The 16725-nt window shown below is 36.8% G+C and overlaps 1 pseudogene across 1 annotated transcript; it reads right to left on the bottom strand.

The window, feature by feature from the left end:
* Positions 1-10063: 10063 nt before the first annotated feature.
* On the bottom strand, positions 10064-13905 carry LOC149158032 (putative GABA transporter 2; annotated as a pseudogene). Its single transcript, XR_016262022.1, has 7 exons — positions 13396-13905; positions 13099-13341; positions 12940-13037; positions 11289-11475; positions 11007-11137; positions 10674-10910; positions 10064-10453 (listed from the first exon to the last, which is right to left on the bottom strand). The product of XR_016262022.1 is annotated as a putative GABA transporter 2 (transcript).
* Between the last annotated feature and the right edge of the window lie 2820 nt (positions 13906-16725).

Here is a 16725-nt window from a genome sequence, read left to right as displayed (position 1 = left end):
CCCTAATTGTAATCTAAATTTAATTTAAAAGTACCCTTTCTCCATTATCATAGGAATTATAGTACACATTTCTTTCTCAAAAAATTCGTTCACATCTTATTTTGAATCCATTGCCATATTTGTTGTGCATAAAGAGATATTATGTGAAAATATCATTAATAATTTTATAATTGTTTAAGCAAACTAACATTGAAAATGACCTGCAAATACATATATGCATATATTATCGAAGGTTTCAAGGGAATGTTTCTAGTATATCTTTTAATCCACCCAGACAACCTCACAATTAAAGGGATTCCAACGACTACTAAGGCTAGAAGCTTTGTCCACCATGGTTGGTGTACTTGTATTGATCATGATGGCCCCACACTTGATGGGGGTGTAAATTACACATGCTTAAGGGAAACTAAACTCATTTGAGGGGAATATTTCTACTCTCACTTTCCCCATGAGTGTAGTGGGCCTTACTAGTACATTTGCATTTTATTATTCCATGTAATATTTATGTTCCATTTCACTTGTTTTTATGTCCCACATGTAAGAATATCTTTATGATCTTGTATAAGTATATGTGTTTGCTCCACTCCTTTTATAATATACTTTCTTTCTCTTATAAAAGAATTATTGGCCATGATGACAATTTCTCTATTTACAAAAATTAAAAGCAATTTAAATGGTCTTCAAATCATTAGAAAACATATCCATAAACTATCTTGCATACCTTAGAAATTATTTTTAATAATTACTTTTAATGTTAAATACTTATATAAACTATTTAAAAAAATAGTAATTCTAAAGAAATACTTCTATATAATTATAGAACATATTTTCTTGCCTTTTCAAATTTGAGAGTACATCTCCTCATGGTACTATCTCCATATTTCTATACATTAAGTCTCATGATATAGAATTTTGATTTGTAAAGACCCAAGCCTTTGTGGGATTTTAGGTGAAAACCTTTTATTTTGTGTTTTATGTTTGTGACTAGTATATTAGTCTTATAAATAAATATGTTTTGTTTTTTTGTTTTTGTTTTTTTTTTTCATATTTAGAGGAATCGACAATTGAGTTGGTCTCAATGTGATACAAGATTGACTTCAATAGTTACTACTATAATTTCTAAGTTCCTACACATGACCCTTCAACAAGAACAAATGAATTAGGAGGATTTGAACCTTGAATATCCTTGTAAATAACACTTCATTTTCACGAGCATTGCTAATTGAACTTCCCCAAAAAATATAAATAAATAAGTTAATAGAAAATAAAATAATTAATTATTGGTTATAGTTAAAACTAAAACATAAATCTCTCTCTCTCTCTCTCTCTCTCTCTCTCTCTCTCTCTCTCTCTCTCTCTCAATATATATATATATATATATATATATATATATATATATATATATCATTATCAAATAAATAGTAAAATCAAATAATTTAACTTAAATTTAAAAATATCAATACTTTTTGAAACTAAAAAAATCGACATTTCTTAGTATTAATAATATTTATTGTAAATTAATTGCCGATATTTATTTATTCACAGTAATTATTAAAGTTTATACATTGCGTAACAACCATCCACTCTGTCACGGCCCCATGTTGGTGGCACTGTTGTGGGTGTGCAACATTAGCAAGGTTCATCACAATGTTAAGAACAATTTACGATTACTTAACTTCCGGACTACGCCTACACTCACTGTTATATTTATTACACCTTCTTCATTATATTATTTAAGTGTTATGTGTGAAAACCATAACATAAACATCACAGTTTGATATCAATAGTAAACAAGTGCGAACAAATTTCAAGAAACTTTACTTGTATTATTTTCTGAAACTTTACATCAATGGGAGGTTGGCCCAACACAGTCGCAACACTCCATTCATAGCACAAAAACTAATTTATTTACAACCACAACATGGGCGCTCATGAGTTTCCCATCACAAAAATACCCAAACAGAAGTTACCCAAACTTGCCCGCCTAGGTTGGGTGCATCGACTCTTGCCCGCTACTTCTTGCCCATGCTGCCTTAAGCAAACTCATGATTATGCAATATCGCAACTCTCCTAACTTTGCGATATCCCAAACTCACACTTCTTATTGTTTTATGATTTTCCTTGATGCCCTTTTGGTCGAGTGCCTCTTCAATATATACATGTTCAACCCTTATCATTTTCCATGAGATGACATGTTCTTTGAACATTTAGGTCGACTTATGTTTTCATGGGAGCCCCTACCATATGGGCATGCCCCTTGAGCCGACTTTCCTGTGGGCATGCGAGCACCCCTTTTCTAGGAAAGTGTGCCCCTATCCGACACTTTGCATTGCCTTGTCGCACACGCTACGTCTGCGAGGGTGCTCACTTGTTCCTTACGTCATGTCGAATGTTGCCCCACTATGCCCCTACACACTTGCCTCATCTGTTGTAGCTCCTAGATGCCCGTTGATGTGGAAGCGTCAATGGGAACAGGTTCACCAAGTCATGCACACTCTCTGCCTAAATTGTGAGGATGCCCTCCTCTATAGAGCACCCGTGTCAGCACACCCATCTCCTTTGTGCGAATTGGGCATGTTGTAGTACCAACTCATCACGAAGTGTCATGGGAACTCAGTTAGGTGCTTGAATAACCTTGGGGTGAAGATGCCAACTCGAGGTATTGACATCCTCCCTCACCTCGATTCATTATTGACCTCGAAAATCCTACTGATCGAGCTTACTATACATCAAACTTAGCAATCTCATTCTTCCATATCCAAAATGAATCTTTTGTTTCCCAAACTCTTTCCTCTAGTGCATTCTTCAATCACACAAAGTACTCCCCCTTCATGTCGCTCCCAACTCCAGTAGTTTTGAGGTCCAAAATCTTGTCCAAAACTAAGTCTAGTCGATCTATGATGAAGGTTGGTCCTCTCAATGACACTGCTCTCTCAGGATGATGTGCATCAAGTCTGCCCTTCTTTAGTTGATTCACATGGAACACATGATGTTTGGAACGCATACAGTTTAGCATATCAAGCTCATAAGAAACCTCTGCAATCCTTCACTTCACTCTAAATGGTCCTTCCTACTTCCTTGTATCTTGAAATCTTCATAAAAAAAAAACATATCTCCAACTTCGAAGTGTGTGTCCCTCCAATCCTTATCTGCCCATCTCTTATGCTGTGTTTATCAAGTGGACTCATGCTAACTCGAAGGACTCCTCCCATGTTGCCAATAACCTCTTCACATGTGGACTCTTCACGTACCCTCTTGGTAACACAGTGTGTGTTGTGATTGGCATTTGCCCATTGACCAACTCAAATGGACTATACCTTGTCGATGAACTCTTTTGCAAGTTGTAGCTGAACTATGCTATTCCCAACAACTTGAGCCAATTCTTTTGATCATCCCTCACGTAATGTCTCAAGTAGCCATCCAATAATGATTTGATGTGTTTAGTATGCCCATCTGTCTAGGGATGGTAATGTGAACTATGAAACAACTTTGTCCTAACCAACTTGAACAATGTGGTCTAAAGCTTTCATGTGAACCTTGGATCTCTGTAAGACATAATACTTAACCATGCTCCCTAATAATTCACAACATCCTTGGAGAATAACTTGGTTGTCTTCTCTTCTCCACATGGAATCTTCATCGGAATGAAGACAACATACTTGGAAAATGATCAACAATGACCATGATCCCATTATACCCTTGTACCTATGGTAACTGAATGATTAAGTCCATCGAAACACTCATCCAATGTCTCTATGGAATTGGTAAAGGTTCCAACAACCCTCCCTGTCTCTTGGTTTTTTATTTGTCCCGATAACAAATGATGCAAGTCTACATATACTCTTTTACATCCTCTCTCATGTTCTCCCAAAAGTTCTCTCTCTCCAATAATGCCAAAGCATGATGCTGCCCTAGGTGGCTAGACTAAGGAGAACCATGGCACCCCTTCAAGAGGTGCCTTCTAAGTCCAGATGACTTTGAAACCTAGAGACGATCACCATTAAACAAGAGTTCATCTCGCATGAAAAACTTCCTCGTATTTCCTTCCTTCACTTGCTTCATAATTCTTTTCACTTGAGTATCGGTCTCTATACTCGCATGAACTCTACTTTGCAACTCCTCACTCATACAAAATTGTCTCTCACTCGGTTCAACATGATATTCTTCCTCCTCAATTGCAGCCAAATGTGTCTTCCTGCTGAGGGCATCTATGACAAAATTGAGTCTACTTGGGCTGTACTCAATAGTAATGTCAAATTATGCCAAGAAGTCTTGCCAACAAGCTTGCTTTGTTGAAAACTTCAGTTGGGATGCAAAGTAACTCGTTGCAATGTTGTCAATCTTGACAACAAATGGCTTCCCAATCAAGTAGTATCGCCATACCTGCAAAAAATGGATGATCACATTCATCTCCATCTCATGAACTAGATACCATTGCTTTCTATCTTGCAACTCCCTACTCTCATATGCCACCATATTTCCATCTTGCATGAGCACTCCTCCAATCACAAAATCAGAAGCATCTGTGTGCACCTCAAATGGTCACTCAAAGTCAGGAAACTTAAGTATCGATGTTGTAACCATCCTCTTCTTTAAACATTCAAATGCTTCACAATATATCTCGGTCTAATTCCATCACTTTTCCTTCTTCTACAGGTCTGTCAGTGGCACAGTTACCTTGGAATAGCCCTCTACAAACTTCCATTGGTAGTTTTCCATCCCTAAGAAAACTCTCATCTCATGGAAATTCTTCGGTTCCTCTCAATATTCTATCATATGAACCTTAGTAGGCTCCATCCTTATGTATCCTAGACCTATCAAGTTTCCAAGGAATGGAATCTTAGATTGAGAAAACATGCACTTCAACTTCTTCAAGAACAACCGATTATTCCTTAGTGCGTCAAAGACTAATTCAAAGTTCCTCTTATGATCCTCCATGTTATCGCTACATAAACTATGATATAATCCAAGTAAACCACTATGAACAATTCCAAGTATGGACGCAAGATATCATTCATAAAATTATAGAACGTTGCATAACCCAAATGACATGATAAGGAACTCAAAGCTTCCATACCTCGTTACTATCATTGTTTTCTTCTCATCACCCTTTGCTATCCACACTTGATAATACGCATGCATCTAATCAAGCTTTGAAAACACTTATGGCCTTGCATGCTTGTAGAAGAAATCTACTACAAGTGGAAGTGGATATATGTTCCTTATCATTTTCTTGTTCAATACACAGTAATCACAACACATCCACAACTCACTTGTGTATTTCTTCTTTTGGAACAATACTGGAGCACCATATGGGGACCATGAAAGATGTATGAAGCCTGCCTCCATTAACTCCATTTGTTGGCTTTTCAACTCCTCTAACTTTGGCCCATACAAGAAATGAGTAGCTTTCCTTGGCGACTGCTTCCCCGACTCTAGCTCAATGTGATAGTCCACTGCACGTCTTGGTGGAAGTACATTCAACAACTTATCATGCATCAAATTTTCATGCGTGTCTAATACATCATAAATATCGTTTGGAACAGGCGCCCCATTCCATCCTCTTCCCCAATCTCTCTAATGATGGTCAAATATGTATACACATCCAATCTCCACATCACCCTACTCATATTAGTGCAGAAACATGTTGCATATTTACCTCCCTTTGTTGCTCATAGGTAGGCAAATTCCACATTCATGACTCACCAATCAACATAATCTCATCACATAAAGGTATCACAACAACTTTTTTACACTTTAAAAAGTATTTCCCTAATATCATGTCAAATTCGTTCATGTCCATCACTGTTAATTCTAAACAACCCTACCAATCTACAATTTGAACTGACGCATCACTTGCCAATCTCGACACTCTAGCCTTTGAGTTCGCGACCTTGACATCCACTCCCTTGGGGGTGAGTTGTAGCCCAAATTCCTTTGCGAGACCCATCTTCATAAAATTGTGTGGCGCTCTTGTGTCTACGAATGCTTGGATGACCCTACCATGAATCTCCAAGTCAACAAAACCTAAACTATGCAACCAATCCTTCCTGCCATTAAGAACACTAGTCTACATACATACCTAGTTTAGATCGCACTTCATCGCACTGGCGCTAATACCATATGTCTAACACTAGCAAGGTTCATCACTATGGTAAGAACAATTTATGATTACTTAACTTCTGTTCTATGCCTACACTCATTGTTATCTTTATTAAATCTTCTTCATTATATTCATTAAGTGTTATGTGAGGAAACTATAGCATAAACATCACAGTATGATATCAATAGTAAACAAGTGCCAATATATTTCAAAAAATTTAACTTGTATTATTTTTTGAAATTTTACATTAATGGAAGGTTGGCCCAACATGGTCGCACCACTCCATTCATAGTACAAAAACTAAGTTCTTTACAGTCACGACATGGGTTCTCACTAGTTGCCCAACGTAGAAATAATGAAACATAAGTTACCCACACTTGCTCGCGCAGGGTAGGTGCATCGGCCCTTGCCTACGCTGCCTCAGAATTGCGATAGCGTAGACTCACCCAACTTTGCAATACAAAAACTCCACACTTATTGTTGCTTTTTTATCTGCCTTGATGCCTTTTTGGTCTGTTTCTCTCCAATATATACATGTTTGACCCTTATCATTTTCCATGAGCCGACATGTCATTTCAACAATAGATTCAACTTAATGCTTTCATCGGCACCCCTATAATATGTGCACGCTGCTTAGGTCGACCTGCCTATGGGTGTGTGGGCGCCCCTGCCCAAAAATTTTCCTTGCCTTGTTGCACACGCTACATCCACTAAGTTTCTCGCTTGTTCCTCACATCACGTCACACGCTACCCCGTCGCACCCCCACTCGCTTGCCTCATCCGTCACGATGCCCAGGAGCCCCTTGTTGTGGGTGTGCCCATGTGCATGGGTCCGCAAAGTCATGCACACTCTTCGCCCGAGTTGTGTGGGCGCTCTCTGCTATAGAGCGCCTGCGCCCTCATGCCCATCACCCTTATGCGACTTGGGTGCGTTGTTGTCCCAACTAATAATGAAGTGTCATGGGCACTCGGTTGGTTTCTCAACTCGCCTTGAGGTGACGATACCAACTTAAGGTCTTGTCACAATCGATGAAATATAAACTTGAGGTGTCTATCAACTTATCATTAATTAATTTTCTTTATAAAGCATCTGGTAGTGTTCGACATCCTTCAAAGCTAATATTATCATATAATATGTCATCAACTTTGTCCGATAATCGAACTTCTTGATTTACAAACATTGAAATTATGTTCCAAAACTTGTTGATTCTTTCAATTTTTTTTTAAAGTCAAAACATTCTATTAATTGCAGAAGTAAGTATTTATAAGGTTATTGTTTAAAAATTTGTTGGTCTCACCTAGATCGAGCTTGTTGACCATTGCCATCAATCCAAAATAAACAATGCAAAAAGGACATAGGCTAACTGACCATAACCTTAAAGGAAAGATGTGCCAAAACACTGAAAAAATGAACAAAACACCAAAACACATACCCAATCATCAGAGTTGATAGAAGTTGGGTTGTATGGACCCATCCAAGGTGGAGGAGAATGGTGGAATGGGTAGGGAATGTGTTGCTCCAGGTGAGCTAACCAAGCCTCCAACTGCTTCAGCTTATCTAGAATGCTCATGTGCTCATGCCAAACCACCACCACCTGCTCCTAAAGTTGACATTGGAAATATTGGAGTTGCGCCACAGTTGCCATGACCGCCTCATTCTCCTCTCGACGAGTTTTCTCGTAAACTTCCAACTGCATTTTCACTGACTGTCACAGTTGTCCTTTGGTGCCATGAAAGGGGTTGTTCCTCTTCCTTTGCATTGGCTGATGTTCATGTTGAGGTCCATGCAAGCTCCCTGTTACATCTGAGCTTGTCCCTACCTTCTTCCTCTTCTAGTATCAACGTCGAGGTTTGGGTTCCACAACAGGGCCACTTCGATTTCCAACTAAGTGGGAGCTACGTCTCGGTGCCATGAGCACACCACAGCACAATACTCCTCTGACTCCTTGGTCACTTTCACTTTTTTCCTAGGCTACTAGCACCACTGTTACACCTGCGAGGGTCACCAAGTCGACACACGTCTGTAGCCCTCTGAGCCCGATGACTTGTATCTTCGGCCCCCCTTCCCATTATGTACTAGTCACCTTGCCCTAGTTCGGCTCCCATAGTGAACACCACTCCTAGTTAAGCTGCTCGAAGGTAGTAGCCCACCAAAGACTGTCCACTTTTGCACCCTTAAACCGAGGAGCCACACAATAACACAGGCCTGAAACAATGCGAGGTAATTGGGGTAAGAACTTCCCCAATTCCCCTCTGAAATTATACTAAGCTCCTCCAACACATCCAGGAATGGACCTGGCAATAAAACATGCAATAAACCACAATTCAGTCAAGTCATCAAAGGAAGGCCACTGATGGGTTGGTCATCGAAAGATCGCCTGATTAGGAGGGCGGCATAGAGAAAACCAGAAGGTATAAAAGAATAGAGGATTGATGCCTCCCTTCTACAACTAGATGCCACCTTCGTCATAATCCATAAAGTAGTGGGTCGCATTATCCCCCCTCCAATACTCATCAATAAGGCATCGCTCTGAGTCGCACACCCCAAACTTCCATCGCTAGAGTATTATTACAATGCCCATAAAGTTTTATAGAATACCCATTTCCCATCAACCTCTGGTTAAATGCACACAAGCACTACTAGTTGGATTCACGTGGATATGCTATGGCGTACCCTGCCACACATCCCTCTGGCATGTCATGCGCTTGGAAAGTCTAGAAAAAAACTCAGAACAACCTCCAATGTCCTCGGTTTAGCCACCCCATCGAGATTTCAATTACAAAATTTTCAAGTACAAAAACTAAAATTATATTCAAAACTCATGAAATAAAATCATATAATATGTTATCGACTTAGTCGTATAATCCAATTCGATTTACAAACACTAAAACTATAGTCCAAAACTTGTTTTTGACTTTAGCAATGTTTTCATTTAGATAAAATTATATTCAAAGCTAACGAAATAAAATCATATAATATGTAATGGAGTAGGTCAGATAATCTCATTCCTTCATTTACAAAAGCTAAAATTATATTAAAGCTTTTTCTAATATTTAAAGCTTGTTTTTCCGATTACAAGAATCACGGATGTAAAAAAAAAGAAATTGATTTAAAGGTTTTTGGATAATATTTTCGATTACAAAAGTCAAAATTATATTCAAAGCTTTAAAATTAGTTTTACGCATTATAGGAATCATGGATGAAAAACAAAAAGCCGTTGACTTAAAAGTTTATAGTTAAAGATAGAGATATTTTGTATGTTTTGTATATCATATGATGTTATGCGAATAAAAGAGATTTAATAAATAATTAAATGTGTCGTATACTTTCATATACGTTATTAATTTTTATGAACGAGATCTGAATTATTATTATTTTTTTAATATATTTGCATTTTGAGATAATAAACATCTCACTGCGGAATATTAAAGTGGATCGTGGATTGATTAGATTTAATGGCCCACATCCTGGAGTATGCAGCGTATTATAGGTTAGAGTGAACTGCTTATTGCTCACTTATATTTTTAGTGAAATATAACCATCAAAGTAATTCCAGAACTGTTAAAATTGATGGGATTCAATGCAGGTAGAGCATTTAATATCTTAAAATCAAGTATTTTTTCATTGTTATTTATAGTGTAATAGATTTAAGAAGTAATCTTTATTTAAAATTTTAGAATTAGTGATTTAATTAATTAATAATGAATAATGTTTTTAGTTTTTTTATTTTTTAAATTTGGTTATATTTTTTTTGCTATGTTTGAATCATGTTTTTGATAGTGCAAATAGATTCATCACTATCAAAATTCTCTAAAACACCTAAAATCTTAAAGATAAATTTACAAAAATTTCTACTAAATTTTATCAAAATATTACTGAATTTTCCATGAATTTAAAAAAAAAAAACTAAATCCCAAAATAATTGAGGAAAATTCCAAAGTTCTATTAACTCTATATGATCAGTCAAACGCATTGCCACTGAAAAGTTTGAAACGTTTAGCATCGATGGCTATCTGCCGGACTGAGGATATGGTACCAATAATTCCAACACCTGTGAATACCACCATAATGGTGTTGTTGATCCAGTAAGTGGCAGAATTACGAGGTGGCTTGAAACTGATGTTGTATAGTAACGTGGGAAGTATGAAGTCCAAAGGTATAAAACCAATGGCCCCGGCCAGTGCACTAATGTCTCCAAAGAAAGGCAGCATGGCTGCAATGAATGCACAAACTATTATGTACAGAGACCGCAGCACCAGCCTGGGAAGCAAGTTCCTCATTGCAAATTTGCTCTGCTTGATATCTGCTGATTTCTTCTCCATTATTTCATAGGCCACTTGGGAATACACCTTCAATCAAACAACAAATATTTTATGAGTGGCACTTCATTTTAGTCACAAGAAAATGAATTTTTTTTGAAGGCAATGCTATTGCAAAAAGTATGAAGCATATTGATAGGGTCGAGAGCCACTTGGGAATAAACCTTCAATCAAACATAACATATATTTCAAATGATGCACTCCATTTTACAAACAGTAAAAATGCAGAGATTTAAAAGTAGTGCATTACCAATGCTATTGCAAGTAGCTGTAAAAGTACGAAGACTACTGATAGAGCCAAGAGCCAACTGGGCACGAGAGTTGGGCCTTCATTTGGCATGAAACTTTTCAATATGTTAGACTGAGCATTGTTGCCAAACGCCCAATACCCTGTCACTGCCACACTGTAAAATGTCACAGAAATTACTCCGTAGCACATGCATAATCCCTTGAACATCTTTCCTGTTGCAGGAGGAGCGATCGTGGCCTGCATTTTTGTATACCATTATACCCTTAAAGTTCATATTTTACAAGAAAAGATTCATCTTGATATTGAAATAAAGTTCCCCTGATAATTTAGCACCTGTATCTCTGGAAGAATACCGTTGCCAAATATAGTTCCCAGAAGAGACAGAGAGCTGAAGGCATTGAATACCCTAGTGAGGTTTGAACCTTTGAATGAATAATCCTTACTTGGGGCTTCACTAGACCTGCCTGGGATAAAAGCCAGATAAAGTTTATATTGCTCAACTATGTCAAGCCATTTTAACAAGAGAGGAAACCCACTCCTGCGATGAAACACTACCTCTCCCATACACACAGGATTTACATTAAAACAAATTCATAGCCGATATTTTAAACTCACCTACTAATATACAGGCAATGGTTACGGTCAAACTGTATCCCAAGCACAAAACCAAAGATGCTAGACTGATGAAACGGAGGGAATGAAACGATGGTAGCTGAGAGAGAAATATCATAACTACAGCTACCATGCATATAAAGTGATACAGTTTAAGTTGGCCATTGCTATCCAAGTTGGAGTACACGAGCTGCAATTAAACACAGACAAGTCTTGTTAATCAGAAATTAAAATGTGAGTTAATGGCGCATAAAATGATATGTATCTTATTAAAATTTACTAAAATAAATTTAGTTCAGCCACCTTGTATTAAGCTCCATTAACAAAAGTTTAAACATAAATTATTAAAAATAGTTGTAGTTTAACTTTTCTAAGTTTTGTTTTTCTGACATATTTTCCAATCAATTTTGCCTCTAATTTTAGGTTTTAAAATTTTAGTTTTTTTTTTTAATTTTAGTTTTTTTTTACTATAGAAATTTGTTAAAATCATAAATTTCAGCTATACTATATTATTTATATAATTGAAATTCCCTAGAAATTTTTAAGAATATTGAAACTTTCAAACAATGAGAAATAATCATCTCACCCAAATTGTATCACTAAAATAATAACTAAATTATACTATGTAATCTATATAATTGAAAATCCTTATTGTATAACTAAATTAATAGCTAAGCTAAACTGTATAATCTATATAATTGAAATTCCATTAAAAAAATATTGAAGCTTTCAAATAATAAAAAATAACCCTGTCACATAAATCGTATGATTGAATTAATAGCTAAGAAAATTCTAATTGCTAAATAGATATTAAGAAAAAAAGAAAGAGGGTAACCAGAACTAAGAGAAAATAGTACTAAACAAAATGAACTTGTGGTAAAGACTCCTTCAGTGGTAAGCTCAGAAGGATTACACTTTATGTAATAAAATACCACTAAAAAATTCAAAGCATGGAAAAATTAAACATTGTCTTGTAAATATATAAGATACAAATCAATTGTATTTAATTATGTGTATGGAGTGAGGGGCATAAAACAAAATCAATGGTTGACTTTATATCATGTATAAATATATAGGATACAAATCAATTGTATTTAATTATGTGTATGGAGTCAGGGGCATAAAACAAAATCAATGGTTGACTTTATATCATGTATAAATATATAGGATACAAATCAATTGTATTTAATTATGTGTATGGAGTCAGGGGCATAAAACAAAATTAATGGTTGACTTTACTTCATGCTCAATTACTCTATGGTCAATGAATATGGTTAATTTTGAATATATGAATAAAATTTATTCTTTGAAAATTTTCAGGCTCATTTGATAGGTAGAATGTTTTAGAATTTTGCTATCACTATAAATTGAAATATTTTAAAATCTGTAATCAATATAAATTTAGATATTAATTATATCTAATGAAAAATATAAACCATTAATTTTACTTCATATTCATTAGATTCTGTAAATTACATAAAACTAAAAAAGTATTTACAAATTTATGTGAATTATTGATTTTCAGAATATTTCAGATGAATATAAACATTATATTACGAAATATTCTACACATCAAAAATTGATGTAAAAATGTCCCTATACAAATAACTGAACCACATCTCAGACAACTGAACCACAACTCACGGATGCCTACCTGTACGCACTCACCACCCAGTAAGATGCATGCAACTCCAGCCCCCATATTGATCGTTGTCTGAATCGAAACAACAAAATAAAACATCCATCCAGACCCTGCACAAACCATTCCATTAATTGGTGTTTTTAGCCATTGAAAATCACAGAAAATCATGGCCACATTACCCAGCAAGGATATCGCTTGCGAGCTCACGGAATCGAATGTGGCGACGACCTTGTTTCTCACAATTATCGAGCACTTTGGACATGAGGAAATAGGAGTAGAAGGTGACTGCACCTGCCGCCGAGAGGGAGAAGAGCCCAAATATCCACCCCATCCCGCCAAAGGCATAGGGGAGCGTAAGAATGGTTGGGCCTACAATTGCAGTTGTCAAGTGAAATCCTGCATGCCACCAATTCCCTGCATCCCAACTACAATCACTCATTTGATATTTAAAACAAACGTTCTTTATACCCTTTGACTGCAACACGAACGCTGCGCCTGCATCTTCATTTGTATGTGCATCATCTTCAATTGAATCAGAGTGTGAAGGAAAGATCAGATTGCTATTAGTGGTCATTCGGAGTAGATTTTTTTTCTGGGTTTCTGCACTGGCTAAATCATAAGATTGGGTATATTTTGCTTGCAGATTGCTGAATATAACTGGATATATTTTTGGTGTTATAAAGAGCTAAAGAGTTGATTCTAGACGTCCTTTAAATTAATCCAAAAAAATAGTCCAAAAAATTATAGATTCACCATGTTTAAAAAAAACATAACCCATCAATGAAATGAAACCTTATAATGAAATACAATAATACATCAAAACCAAAAATGATATTCATTTCAAACGCATCAAACTGTGCCATAGAAATCCAGAACCCTAACTCTAGGTTTTCTGGGAAATTAACAGACTGATTGAACAAACATGTAAAACTGAATGAACATAAAAATAAATAGTTTCCAAAGGGAGGTTAAATAATTGAGTGTTTTCAAACAAATTTAAGCTCCGAATTTGAAATTTAGGAGAAGTAAAGCACTCAGCAAAATAGTACCTACCTGTAAATGAGCAATCCCTCTCAAGCATGGAAGGAGCCAAACCTTCGAATGAGAGCGTGGGACTGTCCTAGCAAAATCTCTACAACTATATCTGCAATAAATTTCCAATACAAATAGTTGACTACAACTCATATTAAATCTAACTAATTTATTTTTTATTTACATGTGATGTAATATTCACGTAATGACAATAAAATTATAAACCCGGCCAGAGGGACGAATTTTTCTATGAAATTATAAATTTGGTAAGCGTGACAGAATATAATTTGAAAACTTCAAACCTTTACTACATGTATTGATATAAAAACGTAGAAGATTTGTTTGTAGCGTGAAAGCATGGAACTTAGCATTGACTTTTTAAAGCTTCGCTTATCTACTACATGTTTGGAGCGTAATGTTTATTATATTTTCGTTTTTTAATTTGAAAATAGTTATTATTCCTGCAGCACCGCAGGGTATAACGTGTTGGGAAATGCATTGACTTTAATTTTATATAACGTGTTGGGAAATGCATTGACTTTAATTTTTTTGGTTTGATTAAACAAAAAAATTAAAGTTAATATTAATGTTTTTTTTTCTCCGCAAATGCTAATTTTATTAATTGTAAAACAAAGTAAAAATACAGGGATCCAGGTTTTGGGAATCATCATCAGAGAGTATTCAGAACATCAAAAATTGTCCTATGTGAATGAGAACCAGTTACATAAGCAGGAGTGTAGATATAGGCATCAGGGATTAAAGAGGTGATACAACTGTCTCTCTAGAGCGCATGACTAAGGAGCTAGACCAAGACATTGCTCAAAATTCCAGAAGATCTTTACATTGCCACATATCATGGAGAGAAATAAGAGCGCCTGTTTGAAGAGGCCGAACCAAAACTGCATCCATAACCGCCTGAACATGATCATATTAGTCATCTGCAAAACCGAAATGGAATGGGCCGAGATGGCCTCAAATTGCTGCGTCCTCATTCTGAGGCTCCTCGAATGGCAGGGGCATTTGAGAGCTGACCAATGATTCCAGAGGCAAATCTGCTATCGAAACACACAACTATCCCAAGCCTGAGATAAACAGAGAACAGAATGCACACAAAGAATTTACCTTTGTTTTTAGAGACCAGCTTGCCCCACAAACCCGCATCCAACTTCAGCTAGAGACAAGAAGGTGGAACGCTAGCAATGGGAAGAATAGCCCAGAACGCCATGGTTATAATAGCCAGCACCTTACCTTGGACTAGGCGAGCAGTAAATACATAGAGCATGCCAAATCTTTTGCTCTGCAGAATATCCATCAAGAACCAAATGAACTTCTGGATTGTCGTGCTCATGAACCAAATGAACTTCTGGATTGTCGCGCTGGTCTGCATCTGGCAGTACCAAGCTCGTCCGTATGACCGATAAATCATTAAGTCTCATTTATTTCATCCGCATCCAAGTGTGCTCCTCCTTCCTAATACATTTTATTCTTCACAAGGTTTTTATAATCCAAGAGTTGTGACTCAGAGGCTAGTCTGGAAAGCGATCCAGCATGAAGGTTCAACCCACATTCCACTCCAATGTTGGCAAGTAAGTCCACGACTTTATTTCCTTCCCTACGAATGTGCTTCAGAGTAACCGCTCTGTGAGAGGAGAGCCAACATTCTATGAGTTCTAGCCTTTTGGCCATCCTCCAGCTATTGCTCACTTTGCAAGAGGGAGTTCCTTGCAGGATTTTGGAGATCATGTTTATAATGATCTCAGAATCACCCTCTATTATAAGCGGAAAGAATCCTTTACTTTGCGCAAGAATAAGGCCTTGCCAGAGACCTTCCAATTCTGTCGAGTTATTGGAATCCCATCCTTTTGAACGTAGAAAGTTTAAGAGAGGTGTACCCTTATGATCTCTGAAGATTCCTCCGAAGCCTGAATTGCCCGGATTGCCTTTCGAGGCACCATCGAAGTTGAGCTGGTACATATGCATTGGGGGAGGCAACCATTTGTCAGGTGAATGATTTTTCAGAGGCTGTGATCCTTTGATAATCTATTCTTGCTTCAAATGAAGGTTCCAATTGGACCATATGGATTGTTCTTGGGGGTTATTTGGAAGGTCCTCCTGGTACCAGGTCTTGAGAGAAATGGTTTCTTCAATGTTTTGGCAAATTATTTTCCATATATTCTCTAGAGGCGCAGAGTGATCCTTGAAAATTCTACTATTTCTCTCCTTACATATGGCCCACAGAAGAAAGCCCAGAATGAGATTCCATAGGAAATTTAAAATCTTGCTTTGATAAGGAGTCCGCGCCCAGTTGCGCACTGTGGTAATGATGTCTCCATGAATTCTTCCTTCCCTTTGGCATCAGAAACTAACCTTTTCCCATAGCTTTTGCGTTGTATGGCAGGAAAGCATGAGATGCTTTATGGTTTCCTCCTCTTGTTTGCAATTGGGGCATATTGAGGGCCCATGAAAGTTCCTCTTCCTTAGATTGTCCCAAGTGAGAATCTTGTTATGACATAGCAGCCAAAGAAAGGTGGAGATTTTCGGCCATAAAGAGGGGTCCCAGACTTTGCTCCAGATAGGATCTATCACTAAATGTTCTTTGATAATGAGATTATAAGCCTCTCTCATATTGAAGGTGCCTTTTTCTTCATATCCCCATCTAAGGATATCCTTTTCCTCAGAGGGTTGTATTCTCCTTTTCTTTAATTCTGTGTCTATCATTTGTTGAACTTGTGGCGTTCCTTGTCTTAAGAACTGATCTGCCTTGAG

This window comes from Pinus tabuliformis, chromosome 5_2 (assembly GCF_031772625.1).
Source record: "Pinus tabuliformis cultivar Carrire ecotype Pingquan chromosome 5_2, CPIR1, whole genome shotgun sequence".
In the NCBI taxonomy this organism is placed as follows: Eukaryota; Viridiplantae; Streptophyta; class Pinopsida; order Pinales; family Pinaceae; genus Pinus; species Pinus tabuliformis.
This window is presented reverse-complemented; position numbering and strand designations above follow the sequence as displayed.